The sequence below is a fragment of the Scyliorhinus torazame genome, chromosome 5 (assembly GCF_047496885.1).
Source record: "Scyliorhinus torazame isolate Kashiwa2021f chromosome 5, sScyTor2.1, whole genome shotgun sequence".
NCBI classification, from domain to species: domain Eukaryota; kingdom Metazoa; phylum Chordata; class Chondrichthyes; order Carcharhiniformes; family Scyliorhinidae; genus Scyliorhinus; species Scyliorhinus torazame.
Window position 1 is genome coordinate 147,998,560 of NC_092711.1, and position 17,236 is coordinate 148,015,795.

The 17,236-nt window shown below is 44.9% G+C and overlaps 1 protein-coding gene across 2 annotated transcripts in view; it reads right to left on the minus strand.

Annotated features, from left to right (window-relative positions):
* Positions 1–17,236, minus strand: part of LOC140422014 (uncharacterized) — a 332,008-nt gene that overhangs the window by 281,104 nt on the left and 33,668 nt on the right. The window lies entirely within an intron of this gene.

Genomic DNA, 17,236 nt, shown 5'->3' on the forward strand with positions numbered 1-17,236 from the left:
CTCCCCCTTTCATAAAGTCATAAAATATAGGAGCAGAATTAGGCCATTCAACCCGATGTAAAATCTGTCTAACTCCTTCCTAAATGTGCTCACTGTCCCAGCTCCACCGCACTCTGGGGTAGTGAATTCCACAGATTCACAGCCCTTTGGGAGAAGCAGTTTCTCCTCAACTCTTCAGATTTTCCTCCCTCTTTTTTAAAATAATCTTTATTGTCACAAATAGGCTTACATTAACACTGCAATGAAGTTACTCTGAAAAGCCCAAATTCCTTTTCGAGCACACGGAGAATTCAGAATGTCCAAATTATCTAACAGCACGTCTTTCAGGGCTTGTGGGAGGAAACTGAAGCACCCGGTGGAATCATAGAATTTACAGTGCAGAAGGAGGACATTCAGCCCATCGAATCTGCACCAGCCCCTGGAAAGAGCACCCCAGCCCAGCCCACGCCTCCACCCCATCCCCGTAACCCAATCAACGCACCTAACCTTTTTGGACACTAAGGGGAATTTATCATGGCCAATCTACCTTTTATCATGGCCAATCCACCTAACCTGCACATCTTTGGACTGTGGGAGGAAACTGGAGCACCCGTACAAAACCTACAAAGACACGGGGAGAACATGCAGACTCCACACAGCCAGTGACCCAAGCCGGAATCGAACCTGGGACCCTGGAGATGTGAAGCAACTGTGCTAACCACTGAGCTACCATGCCGGCCATCTTATCCTAAGACTTATCCTTATCCTAAAGTTCTTATCCTAAGAACCTCTTGTTCTGGAATGCCTGAAAGGCGTGCTGTTAGGTGAATTGAACATTCTGAATTCTCGTTCAGTGTACCCTAACAGGCGCCAGAATGATGTGACTTGTAACTTCATTGCCGGGGTTTAAAAAAAAATGTAAAGTACCCAATTCATTTTTTTCAATTAAAGGGTAATTTAGCATGGCCTGCATATCTTTGGGTTGTGGGGGCAAAACCCATGCAAACACGGGGAGAATGTGCAAATTCTGCATGGACAGTGACCCAGATCCAGGATCGAACCTGGTACCTCGGTGCCATGAGGCGGCAGTGCTAACCACTGTGCCGCCATTGCGGTGTTAATGTAAGCCTACTTGTGACAAAAATAAAGATTATTATTATTAAGTGGGAGTAGCCTCTCCAAGGCAGCCTTCAGGATGCGCGACAATGCCAAGCAGAAACTTATAGCCAAGTTCCGCACACACGAGTACGGCCTTGACCGGGACCTTGGATTCATGTTGCCTTACATTCACCCCCCCCCCCCCCCCCACCCCACCCCACCCCCACCCCCACCATCTGGCCTGGGCTTGCGAAATTCTACCAATTGTCCTGGCTTGAGACAATTCACACCTCTTTAACCTGTGATTATCCCTCTCTCCGGTCACTCCGTCTGGACCTGTAAAGATTAATTACCTGCAAAGACTTGCATTCAAAAGTAACGTCTTGTATCATTGACTTTGTCTATGTATATGTTTCTGGAACCCACCTCTTCATTCACCGGAGGAAGGAGCTGTGCTCCGAAAGCTAGTGATTTGAAACAAACCTGTTGGACTTTAACCTGGTGTTGTAAGACTTCATACTGTGCTCACCCCAGTCCAATGCCGGCATTACCATATTAAAGGGGCAAAGTGGCAGCCCGGTGGCACAGTGGTTAGTGCTGCTGCCTCACGGCGCCGAGGTCCCAGGTTCGATCCCGGCTCTGGGTTACTGTCCGTATGGAGTTTGCACATTCTCCCCGTGTTTGCGTGGGTTTCACCCGCACAACCCAAAGATGTGCAGGGTATGTGAACTGGTAAGGCTAAATTGCCCCTTAATTGGAAACAATAAATTGGGTACTCTAAAATTTAAAAAAAAGTAAAAGGGCAAAGTCTATTTATTGTTTAAGGGATACATTCCTAATAAAAATAGTGTTTATCCATTATTGCTTCTAGTTTTTTGCAGTAAAAGTTATAAAACCTGAAGTTTTTGCCTTATGACTCTTTAATTTGTTCACTGGGTTTAGAATTTATTTAAAGTTACTAATCTTTTCAGAAATCTTAAACAGTTGATTTAGAGCTACAAGTTTCAACTTCCCATTAAGCCTCAGGCAACTTCTGTCTCTCTATTGCCCATGTCAATGACAGCCCAGTAACAGAGCGGAGGACTGGATATGCCGTCACTCCCTGTAGGAGCTAGAATCAGTAGAAAGAAGAACCATAGTTTCTGGTTGAGCTTTGTGTTATCTGTCTGACCATGATGACCATATATAAATAGCTAACCAGGTAATATGTTGTGATGAGGGTTTAGAAACAAACCCTGGGTAGACCAGTTCATTGAAGCTGTGGGCTTGTCAGCTGTACAGTGAAACCAGGCATCCAACAGCCACAGAGACCTCTAATATTGGACACTGGGTTTAACCCTGTTCTGTATTAAACAGACCTATTTGATACTGGCGGTGAGATAGTTAATCTGACCCTTCATTCAATTCCAAAAGTGAATAACATTGATTCAAGCACAGTGATTACTCTGTTAATCTGTGAACAAAGTGGTGTCAGTTCATGCAGATCTCTGTCTGAACTCGATTTCATTACTTATTTTTGTTACTGACTGGTCTAGTGTCCAATCTAAAAGGACGGTAGCACAGTGGTTAGCACAGTCACTTCACAGCTCCAGGTTCAATTCCCGGCTTGGGTCACTGTCAGTGTGGAGCCTGCACGTTCTCCCCGTGTCTGCGTGGGTTTCCATCGGGTGCTCCAGTTTCCCCCCACAGTCCAAAGATGTGCAGGTTAGGTGGATTGGTCGTGATAAATTGCCCTTATGTCCAAAAAAGATTAGCTGGGGTTACTGGGCTACGGGGGTAGGGTGGAGGCATGGGCTTAAGTAGGGTCTCCTTCCAAGAGCCAGTGCAGACTCGATGGGCCAAATGGCCTCCTTCTGCACTGTAAATTCCATGATTCCTTCTCTGACACAGCTCAGAATAAGGATGTTTGATTTGTGTTTCCTGTCTGCAGAGCCTCTCCGCTCATCGCCTGGGAAAGGTGATTACAAAGGACATCGTTGTAAGTAAAGGGTAGAAATCCAGAACTGACAATTCTAGTCACCAGAGAACATACTTTTCCCTCTCAAACTATAAATCACTGTTCCCCACACACTCCCTATTGATCATTGATCGAATACATCCTCCTATCACATTACCATGGGCACCTCACCAACAGAGAGACAGGAAGGTGCTGGAGGATGGACTGGAAATGGGGCTCTACCAATCAGGGCATGAGGTTTGGGACGATGTGGGGGGGGGGGGGGGGGTGGGGGTGAGGAGGTTATGGTATCGTGACCCACAGGGTTCAGTTCTCATGTCCAAAGCATGGGAACAGGGTACAAAGAGAAACAATTTGGATCCTGAACATTGTGAACATCCTTTTACTTTGGTTGTCTTTGATCCTCAAGTCATTCTGTCTTTATCACCTTGTTTGTTTCATTAATTAATATTTATTATAAAAATGTTGATTTTTCGGACTTTTCATGATTAGATTGATGCACTTGCGGGAAAGTGGGTGAGAGGGGTTGACAGGCTCTTTTTAAAAATAAATTTAGAGTAGCGAATTATGTTTTATCCAATTAAGGGGCAATTTAGCAGAGCCAATCCATCAATCCTGCACATCTTTGGGTTGTGCGGGTGAGACCCACGCAGGCATGGGGAGAATGTGCAAACTCCACACGGTCAGTGACCTGGGGCTGGGATCGAACCCGGGGCCTCAGCGCCATGAGGCAGCGGTGCTAACCACTGCACCACTGTGCCATCCCTGACAGACTCTTTTATCAGAAAGTGAGTCCCTCCAATGTAATTGGCAAAGGAGCCAGAGAGAGAGATGAGATTTTATTTTTGACACATGAAGTGTGTGTTTCTCTAATTTTGGAGATGCACTCATCCAGGTAACTGGAGAGTGACCCATCACACTCCTGACCTCTGGATAATGGATAGGCTTTCAGGAGTTAGGAGGTGAGTGACTCACAACAGGATTCCCAGCCTCTGACCCACTCTTGTAGCCACAGTATTTATATGGCTAGTCCAGTTCAGTTTCTGGTCAATGGTAACCCCCAAGATGTTGATAGTGGGGTAAATGGGGTGGTTAGATTCTCATGAGGGAGGTGGTCATTGCCTGCCATTTGTGTGGCTCAAAGTTACTTGCAGGACTGCAGAGCTCAGATCTGATCCATTGGTTGTTGGATTGTTTAGCTCTGTCTGTTGATTGCTGCTTTTGATGTTTGGCATGCAAATAGTCCGGTTTCATTCTTAATAACACTCCTGCCTCGCAGTGCAGGAACCCGGATTCAATTCCAGCCTTGGGTGACTGTCTGTGTGGAGTTTGCACATTCTCCCCGTGTTTGCATGGGTTTCCTCCATCGCTCTGGAGTCCTCCCACAGTCCAAAGATATACAGGTTAAACGAGGTTATGGGGATATGGCGGGGGAATAGACTGAGGTAGCTGCTCTGGGTACGGTTGGTGCAGACTCGATGGGCTGAATGGTCCCCTTCTGTACTATAGAATTCCATTCTATGGAATAAACATCCTTGCAGATTCTTACAGCTTTGTGGCTGGGCCATTTCAGAGTCAACCACATTGTTGTGGATCTGGAGTCACATGTAGTCCAGACCAGGTAAGGAGGCAGATTTCCTTCCCGAAGGGCATTAGTAAACCAGATGGGTTTTTTCACCAACAATGGAGAAGATCATTAGACTTTTAGTTCGTGTTTTTAATATATGTATTTTATACCAAATACAATCAATTATACAAACAAACAACCAAATACCGTTGGCTTTCAAACAGTTTTTCATTTCCCCCCTTTTCTGGTGGAGTGACACCGGGATCAGTGCTGGTTCCTCAAATATTTACAATCTACATCAATGAGTTAGATGAAGAGATCAAATATATGAAAGTTAAATTGAGCAATGACACCAGGGTAGAGAGGAAAGATGTCAACAGGAAGTGGAGATTCTGCAAATGGATGTGGCCAGGTTCAGTGAGTGGGCAGAAATCTGGCAGATGGAGAATAACGGGAGTAAATGTGACCTTGTCTGTTTTGGCAGGAGGAATGGAAAAGCTGTATATTATTCAAATGGAGCGAGATTGCAGAACTCTGAGGCACAGAGGGATCTGGATGTCCTGGTACAGGAATCACAAAAGCTTAGTGTGCAGGCACAGCAGGTGATTGGGAAGGGAAATGGAATATGGACATTTATTGCAAAGGGAAAGGATTATAAAAGAGGGGAGTTTCACTGCAGCTGTACAGGGCCTTGGTGAGACCACATCTGGAATACTGTGTACAGATTCAATCTCCGTATTTGGGAATAAAGATATAATTGCTTTAGAATCAGTTCAGAGAAGGTTCACTTGACCCAATCCTGGGATGAGGGGCTGATTGGATGAAGAAGTTGAATAGGTTGGGCCCAATCCCACTGGAGTTTGGAAGAATGGGAGGTGATCTTATTGAAACATGGAATATTCTGAGGGGACTGGACAAGGTGGATACCCAGAAGATGTTTCCTCTTGTGGGGGACAAGGGAACTCAGAGGCAGATTTTAAGAATAAGAGGTTTCCCATTAAAGACAGAGATGATGATTTTTATTTTGTGCCTCAAGAGGGTGATGAGAGTGGAATTCTCTTCCCAGACAGCAGTGGATCATTGGCTCACTGAATCTACTCAGGGCTGAGTTCTACAGATTGTTGACAGACAAGTGAGTCCAGGGTTATGGGGATGGGAGCAGACAGGAAGGTGGAGCCAAGACCACAGTCAGATCAGCCATGATCTTACTGAATGGTGCAGCAGGCTTGAGGGGCCGAATGGCCTACTCCTGCTCCGAAGTCCAATGTTCCCCTGTTGCTTTGCAAACTTCAAACTACCATCAGGTCACCCTTCAGTCTTTTCTATTCTAGGGAAAAGCCCCAGCTTTTCCTGAGGGTGAAATGCTCTCAGTTCTGCTATTATTCTTGTGAATCTTTGTTACACCTTCTCCAGTGCCTCGATTTCCTTTTTCTGAATGGAAATCATAAATGTTGTCAGTGTTCCCAGTGTAATCTAACCCTGGTTCTAAACAACATAACCCTGCTTTTCAATTCTCTCCCTCCAGAATGGAACCCTATATATGGGCCCCGCATCGCAGGAAAGATGTGAAGTTCTCAGAGAGATTGCAGGGGAGATTTACGAGAATGGCACCAGGGATGAGGGACTTCAGTGAGTTGGAGAGACTATAGAGGCTGAAATTGTTCTCTTTAGATCAGAGCCATAAGGACAGAGAAGGAGGCCATTTGGCCCATCGAGTCAATGCCAAATTTCTGTAGAGCCAACCAGTCAGTCCCACTGCTCCATTCTCTCCCCCATCCCCACAAAGTGAAATTGAGTGAGGGGTCGGAGAGAGTTTTCCTCCCCCTCGAGGTGTGGGCTGTAAGAATCCTCCATAGACTTTGTGATGTAATAAAGTATAAGAAGGGATTCCCCGAGCACAGAGATTTGTTGAGGTTTTACACATTCCACTGACTGGGACCATGGCATCTGGGGCAGAGCAGGGAGCATTTACCTGGAGATGGTGCTTCTACCCAGAGTGTAATGGGAATGCTGCTGCACTTTGATATTACTGCTCAGACATTAACATGTGTCAGCTCTTATTTATACTGACTAACATCTAACCACTGTCACCAATAACGGTTATCACTGTGACTCATTTCAGAGTTTGGGGAAGCGGGTGTTAAGGGTCTATACATACAAATTAGGAGCAGAGGTTGGCCATTCGGCCCCTTGAGTCCACTCCACCTTTCAGTAAGATCAGGGCTGATCTGATTGTTGTCCCAACTCCACTTTCCTTCCTCCATCCTTTCACTCCCTCGTCAATCAAAAATCTATCAAACTCAGCCTTAAAACATATTCACTGCCCCTGCCCCTCCACTCTCTGGGGAAGAGAGATCCACAGACCCATGGCCCTCAGGAGAACAAAATTATCCTCATCAGCCCTTATTGGGCAGCATGGTAGTGGTGGTTAGCACTGTTGCTTCACTGCACCAGGATCCCGGGTTTGATTCCCACTTGGGTCACTGTCTGTGCAGAGTCTGCGCGTTCTCCCCGTGTGTGATGATCCCAGGAATGGTAGGCCTAACATACGATGAACGTCTGAGGATCCTGGGATTATATTCATTGGAGTTTAGGAGGTTGAGGGGAGATCTAATAGAATGAATGGCATAGATAGGGTGGACGTGGGGAAGTTGTTTCCATTAGCAGGGAAGATTAGGATCCGGGGGCACAGCCTTAGAATAAAAGGGAGTCACTTTAGAACAGAGATGAGGAGAAATTTCTTCAGCCAGAGAGTGGTGGGTCTGTGGAATTCATTGCCACAGAGGGTGGTGGAGGCCGGGACGTTGAGTGTCTTTAAGACAGAAGTTGATAAATTCTTGATTTCTCGAGGAATTAAGGGCTATGGAGAGAGAGCGGGTAAATGGAGTTGAAATCAGCCATGATTGAATGGTGGAGTGGACTCGATGGGCCGAATGGCCTTATTTCCGCTCCTATGTCTTATGGTCTTATGGTGTGTTCCGGTTTCCTCCTGAAAGACGTGCTCGTTAGGTAATTTAGACATTCTGAATTCTCCTTCCATGTACCCGAACAGGCAACTAGGGGAATTTCACAGTAACTTCATTGCAGTGTTAATATAAACCTACTTGTAACACTAATAAAGATTATTTTTATTATTATTTTTAAACCGTGTTCTGTAGTTCCAGTCTCTGCCACAAGGGGAAACATCCTCTCAGCATCTCTCTGTCAATTCCACTCAGGATCTCTCATTCTTCTAAACTGCTGGGGCAGCACGGTGGCACAGTGATTGGCACCGAGGTCCCAGGTTCGATCTCGGCTCTGGGTCACTGTCCGTGTGGAGTTTGCACATTCTCCCCGTGTTTGCGTGGGTTTTGCCCCCACAACCCAAAGATGTGCAGGATAAGTGGATTGGCCGCACTAAATTGCCCCTTTATTGAAAGAAAAAGATTGGACACTTTAAATTTAAAACAATATTCCATTTGCCTTCCGAATCACTTGCTTTACCTTCAAACTAATGTATTGTAATTCTTAAACCAGGACACACAGATCCCTCTGTCCTCAGAGTTCTACAATCTCACTATTTAAATAATATTCTGTTTTACTTAATCATTGCTGCCAAAGTGGACAAGTTCACATTTTCCCAAGTTAGGCTCTATCCGTCACTTTTCTGTCCATTCACTTAATTGATTTGTTGTTCTTTGGGCAGACTCAAGTCCACTTCACAAATTCATTTCCGACATATCTGTGTCGCCATACATTCAATCCTATCATCCAACTCATTAATATAGATTGTAAATAGTTGAGGGCCCAGCACTGATCCTTGTGACACTCCACTTGTCACATCTTACCAACCCAGAAATGACCCACTTATACCCACTCTCTGCTTCCTGTGAGCTAACCAATCCTCTATCCCTGCTGATATGTTACCCCCACACCATGAGCTCCTATTTTGTGTGGTGACCTTTGATGTGGAACCTTGGGAAATATCTTCTGGAAATCTAGATAAATCTAATCTACAGGCTCCCTTTTTCTGACATCCGTTGTTACTTTCTCAAAGAACCTTGATAAATTAGTCGATCACAATTGAATCGCTGTACCGATTTTCAAACATTGTGTGTCAAAAGAAAAATAAAATCTCCTCTCCCCTCTGGCGATTTGCCAATTACCTTCAAGAGACTGACTTTCAGTGAAAGAGCCTGCCAACCCCTCTCACCCACATTCCCTAAAGTGAATGAATTTAATCAGAAAAAGACCAGCAAAAATCAAATATTTCAATGAAACAAGTTTATTAATGAAACAGAACATGTTTTTTATTTTTTTTTAAATCATAAAATGACTTGAGGATCAAAGACAACCAGAGTAAACGAGTAACCAGAGTATTGACAATGTTCTGGACCCAAATGTTTCTCTTTGGTTCCTCTGTCCCATGTTCCCGGTACTTTGGACACAGACACTGAACCCCAGGGATCACAACACCATCAGCGCCGGTCACTCAGCTCTCCCTCGATTTCCCAGTCAGTCCTCCAGCACCTTCTTGTGTCTCTGTTAGTGTCAGACTCATGGTAGTTTCCCAACCAGCACACAGGCCCTGTTATTCCCAGCTGGATTCAGCCCTCAGCTCCATCTCCTGGCTGTCATTGACACAAGCAATGGAGACAGAAAGGTGCCCGAGGCTCAAATGGAAAGTTGAAACTTGTGGATTAGGATCTCTGTGAAGATCAGTAACTTCTAAAAATAAAACAAATTCCCAATCAACAAATTAAAGGATCACGTGACAGAATTTCAAATTTTATAACTTTTACTGCAACAAACTAGAAGCAACAATTTAAAAATAAACTTAAGAGCACCAAATTTTTTTTCCCCCCCAATTAATATAGCATAGCCAATCCACCTGCCCTGCACATCTTTTTGGGGCGAGGCCCACGCAGACACGGGGAGAATGTGCAAACTCCACACGGACAGTGAACGGGGTCCAGGATTGAACCCAGGTCCTCAGCGTTATGAGGCAGCAGTGCTAACCATTGCACCAGCGTGCCATCCTAACTAAAAGCAACATTAATTAAACAATATTTTTGTAGGAGATCTACACATTAAAGTATAAAATATAACTTTTCCCTTTTACACAATCTAAAATCCCATTCCACGATTATTCTCTACTCTCCCCCGGAGGTCAAAACTTAATTGTCTCAGAACCAGTCCAAAGTGATGATTCATTCTCGAGGATTTACTTTCGTTCTTTTCTTTTCCCAATCTAGTAGATTTTCACCCCAGAACTGTCTTTCAAAGTGAAAGATTGGCTAGCTACCGGAAAACAGTGAGAAGGCATAAATAGGTGGGCAAAATGTAATGAGTGTAGTGTCACAGGGATCAGTGCTGGAGCCTCAACCTTTTACAATTTATATCAATGACTTATTTGACAGGACAGAAGGTATGGTCACAACGTTTTCTGGTGATACAGACAGAAAGGAAAATGAGGTGGTGTTACACTAATAATAAAGGATGGCATCAGTACATTAGTGAAGGAGGATCTCAGAGATTGGGAATACAAAATTTGGGATCTATTTGGGTGGAGCTAGGAAACAACATGGGGCAGCAAACATTGGCAAGGATTGTTTATACGCCACCAAATAGTAGTGGTCGTGTAGGGCATGATCTTAATCAGGAGATTAGAGAAGCTTGTAGCACAGGTAAAACAGGCATCATGGGTAACTTAAATCTGCACATTTGGATTTGATTTGGAGTTGATTTATTGTCATGTGTACCGAGGTACAGTGAAAAGTATTGTTCTGCGTACAGTCCAGACAGATCGTTCCATACATGAAAAAACATAGTATATATATAAATCATAAATACACAATGTAAATACATACACACCGGCAGCGGGTGAAGCATACGGAGTGTAGTGCTACTCAGTAGAGAAGATGTGTGAAGAGAGCAGTTCAGTCCATAAGAGGGTCATTCAGGAGTCTGGTAACAGTGGGGAAGAAGCTGTTTTTGAACCTGTTATTGCGTGTTCTCAGACTTTTGTATCCTGCCTGATGGAAGAAGTTGGAAGAGAGAATAAGGTAAACCTAATGAACCCTGATGCTGTGGAGGACAAGTTTCTGGAGTGTGTTAGCGACGGTTTTCTAGAGCAGTAGGTTGAGGAACTGGAGAACAGATTGGGTTAGATCCAGTGGTATGTCACGAGAAAGGGCTAATTAATAATCTTGGTATAAAATAACCTTCAATGATGAGTGACCACAACATGACAGAATTTTACATTAAGTTTGAAGGTGAGGTATTTCAATCTGAAGCCAGGGTGTTAAATTTGAACAAAGAAAATGATGACGGTGTGAGGGACAAATTGGCTGAGGTATATTGGGGAAAATACATTAAAGGTGTGACAGTACACAGGAAATGGAGAGACTTTATAGAATTATTACAGTTTACATTCCTTCAAGGAACAAAAAAACCCAAATGTCAGTCAACCGTGGCTAACAGAGGAAGTTCAGGATTGGATAAGATTTAAAGAAAGGTAGATAAAGTTACCAGAAATAGTAAACCAGAGGATTGGGAGGATTTTAGAATTCAGCAAAGGAGGACCAAGACACCGATAAAGAAAGGGAGAATAGAATATGAATGTAAACTAGCAAAATCCCGAAATATGGACTGTTAAAGCTTCGATAGGTACGTAAAAAGGAAATGTTTGGCGAAGAAAACGTGGGTCAGTTACAGGGAGAGACAGGAGAATTTATAATACGGAATAGAGAAATGGCAGAGAATCTAAATGACCTTCGGTCCTGTCAAACAAGTCATTGATGTCTGTTTTCACTGAGGGAGATACACACAATTTCCCAGCTGGAGTACTGTGTGCAGTTTTACTCCCCTTACCTTAGGAAAAATAATGTTGCTAGGGGGAGGACAACTTGTTCCGGGGATGGCAGGACTGTCCTATGAAGAGAGATTCGAAAAACTGGGCCTGTTTTCTCTAGAGTTTCAAAGAATGAGAGGTGATCTTGTTGAAACCTACAAAATATTTACAGGGATAAACAGGTGCAGGTGAGATGTTTCCCCGGGTTGGGGAGTCTGGAACCAAGCGACACAATTTCAAAATAAGGGGGAAGCCAGTGAGGACCGGTCTCGGAGGAGACATTTCTTTACTCACAGGGTTCTGAATCTTTGGAATTCTCTACCCCAGAGGACTGTGGGAGCTCAGTCACTGAGTGTGTTTAAAGCAGAGACTGACAGATTTCTGAATACCAATACACAAAAGGGATATGGGGATAGTGTGGGGAAAAGGCATTGAAGTGGATGATCAGCCATGATCGTATTGAATGGTGGAGCAGGCTTGATGGGCTGAATGGCCAACTCCTGCTCCTATGTTCCAATGATACAAAGATAGGCAGGAAAGTAAATTGTGAAGATGGATTAAGGAGATTATAAAGTGATAGATAGGTTAAGTAAGCAGGAAAAGATCTGCCAAATGGAGAATAATGTGGGAAAATGTGAAATTGTCCAGAATTTGGCAGAAAGAAAAAAAGCTTATTATCGAAACGGTGAGAATCACAAAAGGCGAGTATACAGGTACAGCAAGTAATTAGGAAAGCGAATAGAATGTTCTTGCTTATTGTGAGGGGAATTGAATACAAGAGTAGGGAGGTTATGCTTCAAATATACAGGACATTGGTGAGACCACATCTGGAGCACGGTGTACAGTATTGCTCTCATTTAAGGAATGATGTAAATGTGTTGGAAGCAGTTCAGAGAAGGTTTACTGGACTCGCACCTGGAATTGGAGGCTGGTCTTATGAGGAATGATTGGACAGGCTGGACTTGTGTCCGATGGAGTTTAGGTGACTTGATTGAACCATATAAGATTCCAAGGGGCCTTGACAGGGTGGATGTGGAAAGGATGTTTCCTCTTGTGGGAGGATCAAGAAATGGAGTCACTTTAAAAGTAACAACTTGCCCATTTAAGGCAGAGAAGAACTTTTGTGATTCTTTGGAACTCTCTTCCTCAAAGGGCAGTGGAAGCAGAGTCTTTGAATATTTTGAAGGCAGAGCTGGATAGATTCTTGATAAGCAAGGGGGTGAAAGGTTATTGGGTTTCGGCGGGAATGTGGAGTTGAAGTGACAATCAGATCAGCTCTGAACTTATTGCATGGTGGAGCAGGCTCGAGGGGCCGAGTGGCCTACTCCTGTTCCTAATTCATATGTTATCACATCCTTTACAATAGATTGCACGGGACAGCTCATGGCGCAGTGGGTAGCACTAGGACAACGGCGCTGACGACCCCGGTTCGAATCCTGGCTCTGAGTAACTGTCCGTGTGGGGTTTGCACATTCTCCCCGTATCTGCGTGGGTTTCGCCCCCACAACCCAAAGATGTGTTGATTAGGTGGATTGACCACACTAAATTGCCCCTTAATTGGAATAGAAAATAATTGGGTACTCTAAATGTTATTAAAAAAATTTAAACGATCGTCAGGTCCAGCAGAAAGAAACACACCTCCATCGCCATTGACTAACTGTCAGAATGAACAAAATGCTGTCCAGGCTGTCATTGGGAACAGTTGTAATAACAGCAGAATCCAATCCCTGTAATCACTTGTGAACTTGTTGGTGTCTCAGCAAGTGTGATGAAACACAAAATCCCTTCCCACATTGAGAGCAGGTGAACGACCTCTCCCCAGTGTGAACTCGCTGATGTGTCTGCAGGCTGGATAACTGAGTGAATCCCTTCTCACACTGAGAGCAAGTGAATGGTCTCTCCCCAGTGTGAACTCGCTGGTGGCTCCGTAAGTGGGATATCTGAGTGAATCCCTTCCCACACTGAGAGCAGGTGAATGGTCTCTCCCCAGTGTGAACTCGCTGGTGTATCCTCAGGCTGGATAACTGAGCAAATCCCTTCGCACATTGAGAGCAGGTGAAAGGCCACTCTCCAGTGTGAACTCGCTGGTGATTCTGCAGGCTGAATGAATGTCTGAATCCCTTCCCACACTGAGAGCAGGTGAACGGTTTCTCCCCAGTGTGAACTCGCTGGTGTCTCTGCAGGTTCCCTAAGTGAGTGAATTCCTTCGCACACTGAGAGCAGGAGAACGGCCTCTCGCCAGTATGAACTCGCTGGTGATTCTGCAAGCTAGATAAATGACTGAATCCCTGCCCACACTGAGAGCAGGTGAACGGCCTCTCCCCAGTGTGAACTCGCTGGTGTGTCTGCAGATTGGATAACCGATTGAATCTCTTCCCACACTGAGAGCAAATGAATGGCCTCTCTCCAGTGTGAACGAGTTGGTGTTTCTGCAGGTCAGATAATTGAGTGAAACCATTCCCACATACAGAGCAAGTGAAAGGTCTCTCCCCAGTGTGACTATGTCTATGAATTTCCAGCTCAGATGGCCATCTAAATCCCTTCCCACAGTCCCCACATTTCCATGGTTTCTCCACAGTGAGGGTGTCCTTGTGTATCTCCAGGATGGACAATCAGTTGAAGCCTCAGCCAAACACACAGAACACGGGTATGGTCCCTCCCCGCTGTGAATGGTGCAATGTTTTTTCAGGTAGGAAACTGGTTTCAAGCTCTTTCCACAGTCAGTTCACTGGAACACGCTCACTTGGGTGTGTGTGTCTCGGTGCTTTTCCAGTCATACTGATGTTTCAAATCTTTTGAAGCCGACAGATCGGGCAAACATTTCTCATTCTAGTTTCCAAGGCCAATGATGTTCATGTCCCAAGGAATCAGGTCTCAGATCGAGACGTGTCATTTGAGATTTCTGTTTGTAATTCCTCCTCTTCTAATATCCTGTAAAAACAATTCACAAAAAATTCACTGTCAGTACAGGATAGAAACTCAGAACATATCATTCTAGTTTCTATGGAACATTCTTTTCTCTCTCATTCCCCCAAAGCTGTAAATCTCCGTCCCACACACTCTCCCTCCATTCTCACTCTGCTGTATCTAATATTGACCCTCCCAATTCTCCTGAAGGTGCTGATTCAGGCTGATTGACAGATCCATGCTCACTGCTTCCTGCCCTGTACACAGATAATAACAAATTGAAGATGCAGGCAGTCATTTACCCATCAAGCTAGCTCAACCTTTGAATGAGCTCATTGGCCGATCTACCTCAGCAGGATTTTCCAACTCTAACTCCCATATCCCTTAATGACTTCAATAAGTCGAAACCTATCAATCTCGGTCCTGAAAATACTTGATCATTGATGCTCCATAGTCCTCTGGAGTAGAGAATTCCAAAGCTCCACCACATCCTCAAGTAAATAATTCACTCCTCATCTCAGCTTTCTCTCCATTTTACTGCCTGTTCCCCATAACCCTTGGCTCCCTTGTCAATCAGAAATTTGTCCAACTCATCCTTGAATGAATCCGAATATATAATTTTGCTGCAGTACAATATTACAAGACTAGTACTTATAATAAATGTACTTTATTACAGAAACATCACTAATATATCTAATCTATACCAAATAACAACACTAGACATATTTCTGTCTGATATTAATTTACTGGGGAAAGCAGCCCTTTAATTGTGAACATTGGGAAAGAGACCATCCTTTTAGCCAGACAAATAAATGTGTCAAGCTGAGGGAGCAAAGGATGTCAATGTCTTTGAGAGAGAGAGAGACCTGGGCCAAGCTTTGCAGAGTCTGCACCCTCCCTGGATTCACTTCCTTTCCCTTCAGTTGCTGCAAGTGAACAATTGAAGGTGAGAATGAGAAAAGAAATGGAAAGGGGGAGAAAAGAAAGTGTTTTACTCGCAGATGTTGGAGACAGGAGGAAATTTCAGGATATGTGAAGCTCAATGCTCGTCCACACAAAGCCCGCGCCCTGATTGATTGGAGGACCAGGGTCATTCCGGTCCTCCAACTGTTGCACTGGTCAACACCTCAGCAGGAAGGTCGGGAGTGGGCGCTTTCATGCACATGCGCAGCTTAGCCTCTCGCTTCGACATGCGCAGTCCCGGGAGGGGGAGACCACGGAGCGGCTTCTCGCTCTGGCCGGAACCGTTCGCCAGTTGCCTGGAAATCGAGGAGATGAAGGGGGGAGGGGAACAATCGCTGTCCGCGCGCCAGGCCTGCGCACTGGAACCCGGAGACGTCACCGCGGAGCAGACTGATTCCTATTGGCTGATTCAGGCAGGGCATCATTGTGACGTCACAGGCAGAAGTTAGACTTCAGATTAAAACTTCCTCTGGGCAACATCTGGGAGGAAATCAATGTTTCCCTGTTTCCATTTCTTTTCTCATTCTGGGGGGACATTGGTGACTTGTAGCAACTGCATGAAAAGGAACTGAATCAAGTCTGTATTTTGCACAAATTTTTAGTCCAGTAACATAAACATATATCTGTCTGGCAGCCTGCATGAAGATTTTCAGTCTGTTTCCAGGACAGGAAGCAGTTAGCAGGGATCTGTCAATCAGCCTGAATCAGCACCTTCAGGAGAATTGGGAGGGTCAATATTAGATACAGCAGAGTGAGACTGGAGGGAGAGTGTGGGGGGTGGAGAATTACAGTTTTAGAAGAATGAATGAGGAAAAATGTTCCATAGAAACTAGATTTGCCTGTTCTGTGTTTGTATCCTGTACTGACAGTAATGTCTTTTTGTCATCACCCTTTACAGGATATTAGAAGGTGAGGATTTACAGAAAGAAATTTCAAACACAGATTTTCATCAAAATCTGACTGCATCACTCAATTTATCGGGTGCTGAATATTAACAGCTTTTAAATCTAGATGGACAAATGGTTGTCTCTTCTGTCTACTTCAGAAGACTATAACCATCAGCCTGAGGGGAAAAGTACCGAGACACACAAACATACCTGAGTGAGAGTGCGCACAGCCTGAAAATTCATTGCACCATTCATAGCGAGAGGAGACTGTACACTTGTAAGGCTTCAGTTGATTGTCTAGCCTTGAGAGACACATGGATACCCGCACCATGGCGAAACGGTGAAAATGTGGAGACTGTGGGAAGGGATTTAGGTACCCATCTGCACTGCAAACTCATCAACGTAGTCACGCTGGGACGAGGCCATTCAGCTGCTTGAAGCGTGGAAAGGGATTCAGTGATCCACCCAGCCTGCGGCGATACCAGTGAGTTCACAAGGGGGAGAAGCCATTCACCTGCACTGGGTGTGGGAAACGATTCACTCAGTTACATCATCTGCGGACACACTAGCGATTTCACACAGGGGCGAGGCCGTTCACCTGCTCTCAGTGTGGGAAGGGATTCAGTCAGTTAGCGAGAGGAGACTGTACACTTGTACAGTCTCCTCTTGTGACTGCTTGTGACTGCTGTCACATCAGCGAATACACACAGGTGAGGAGCCGTTCAGATGCTCTGTGTGTGGGAAGAATTTCATTCAGTCATCCACCCTGCAGACACACGAGCGAGTTCACACCGGGGAGAGGCCGTTCACCTGCTCTTTGTATGGTAAGGGAGTCACTCATTTATCCACCCTGCAGACACACCAGCGAGTTCACACCGGGGAGAAGCCGTTCACCTGCTCTGCGTGTGGGAAAGAATTCACCCACTTATTCGCCCTGCAGAGACACCAGCGAGTTCACACAGGGAAGAGACCTTTCACCTGCTCTGCGTGTGGGAAGGGATTCACTCAATCATCCAGCCTGGTCAGACACATTGTCACTCACACCA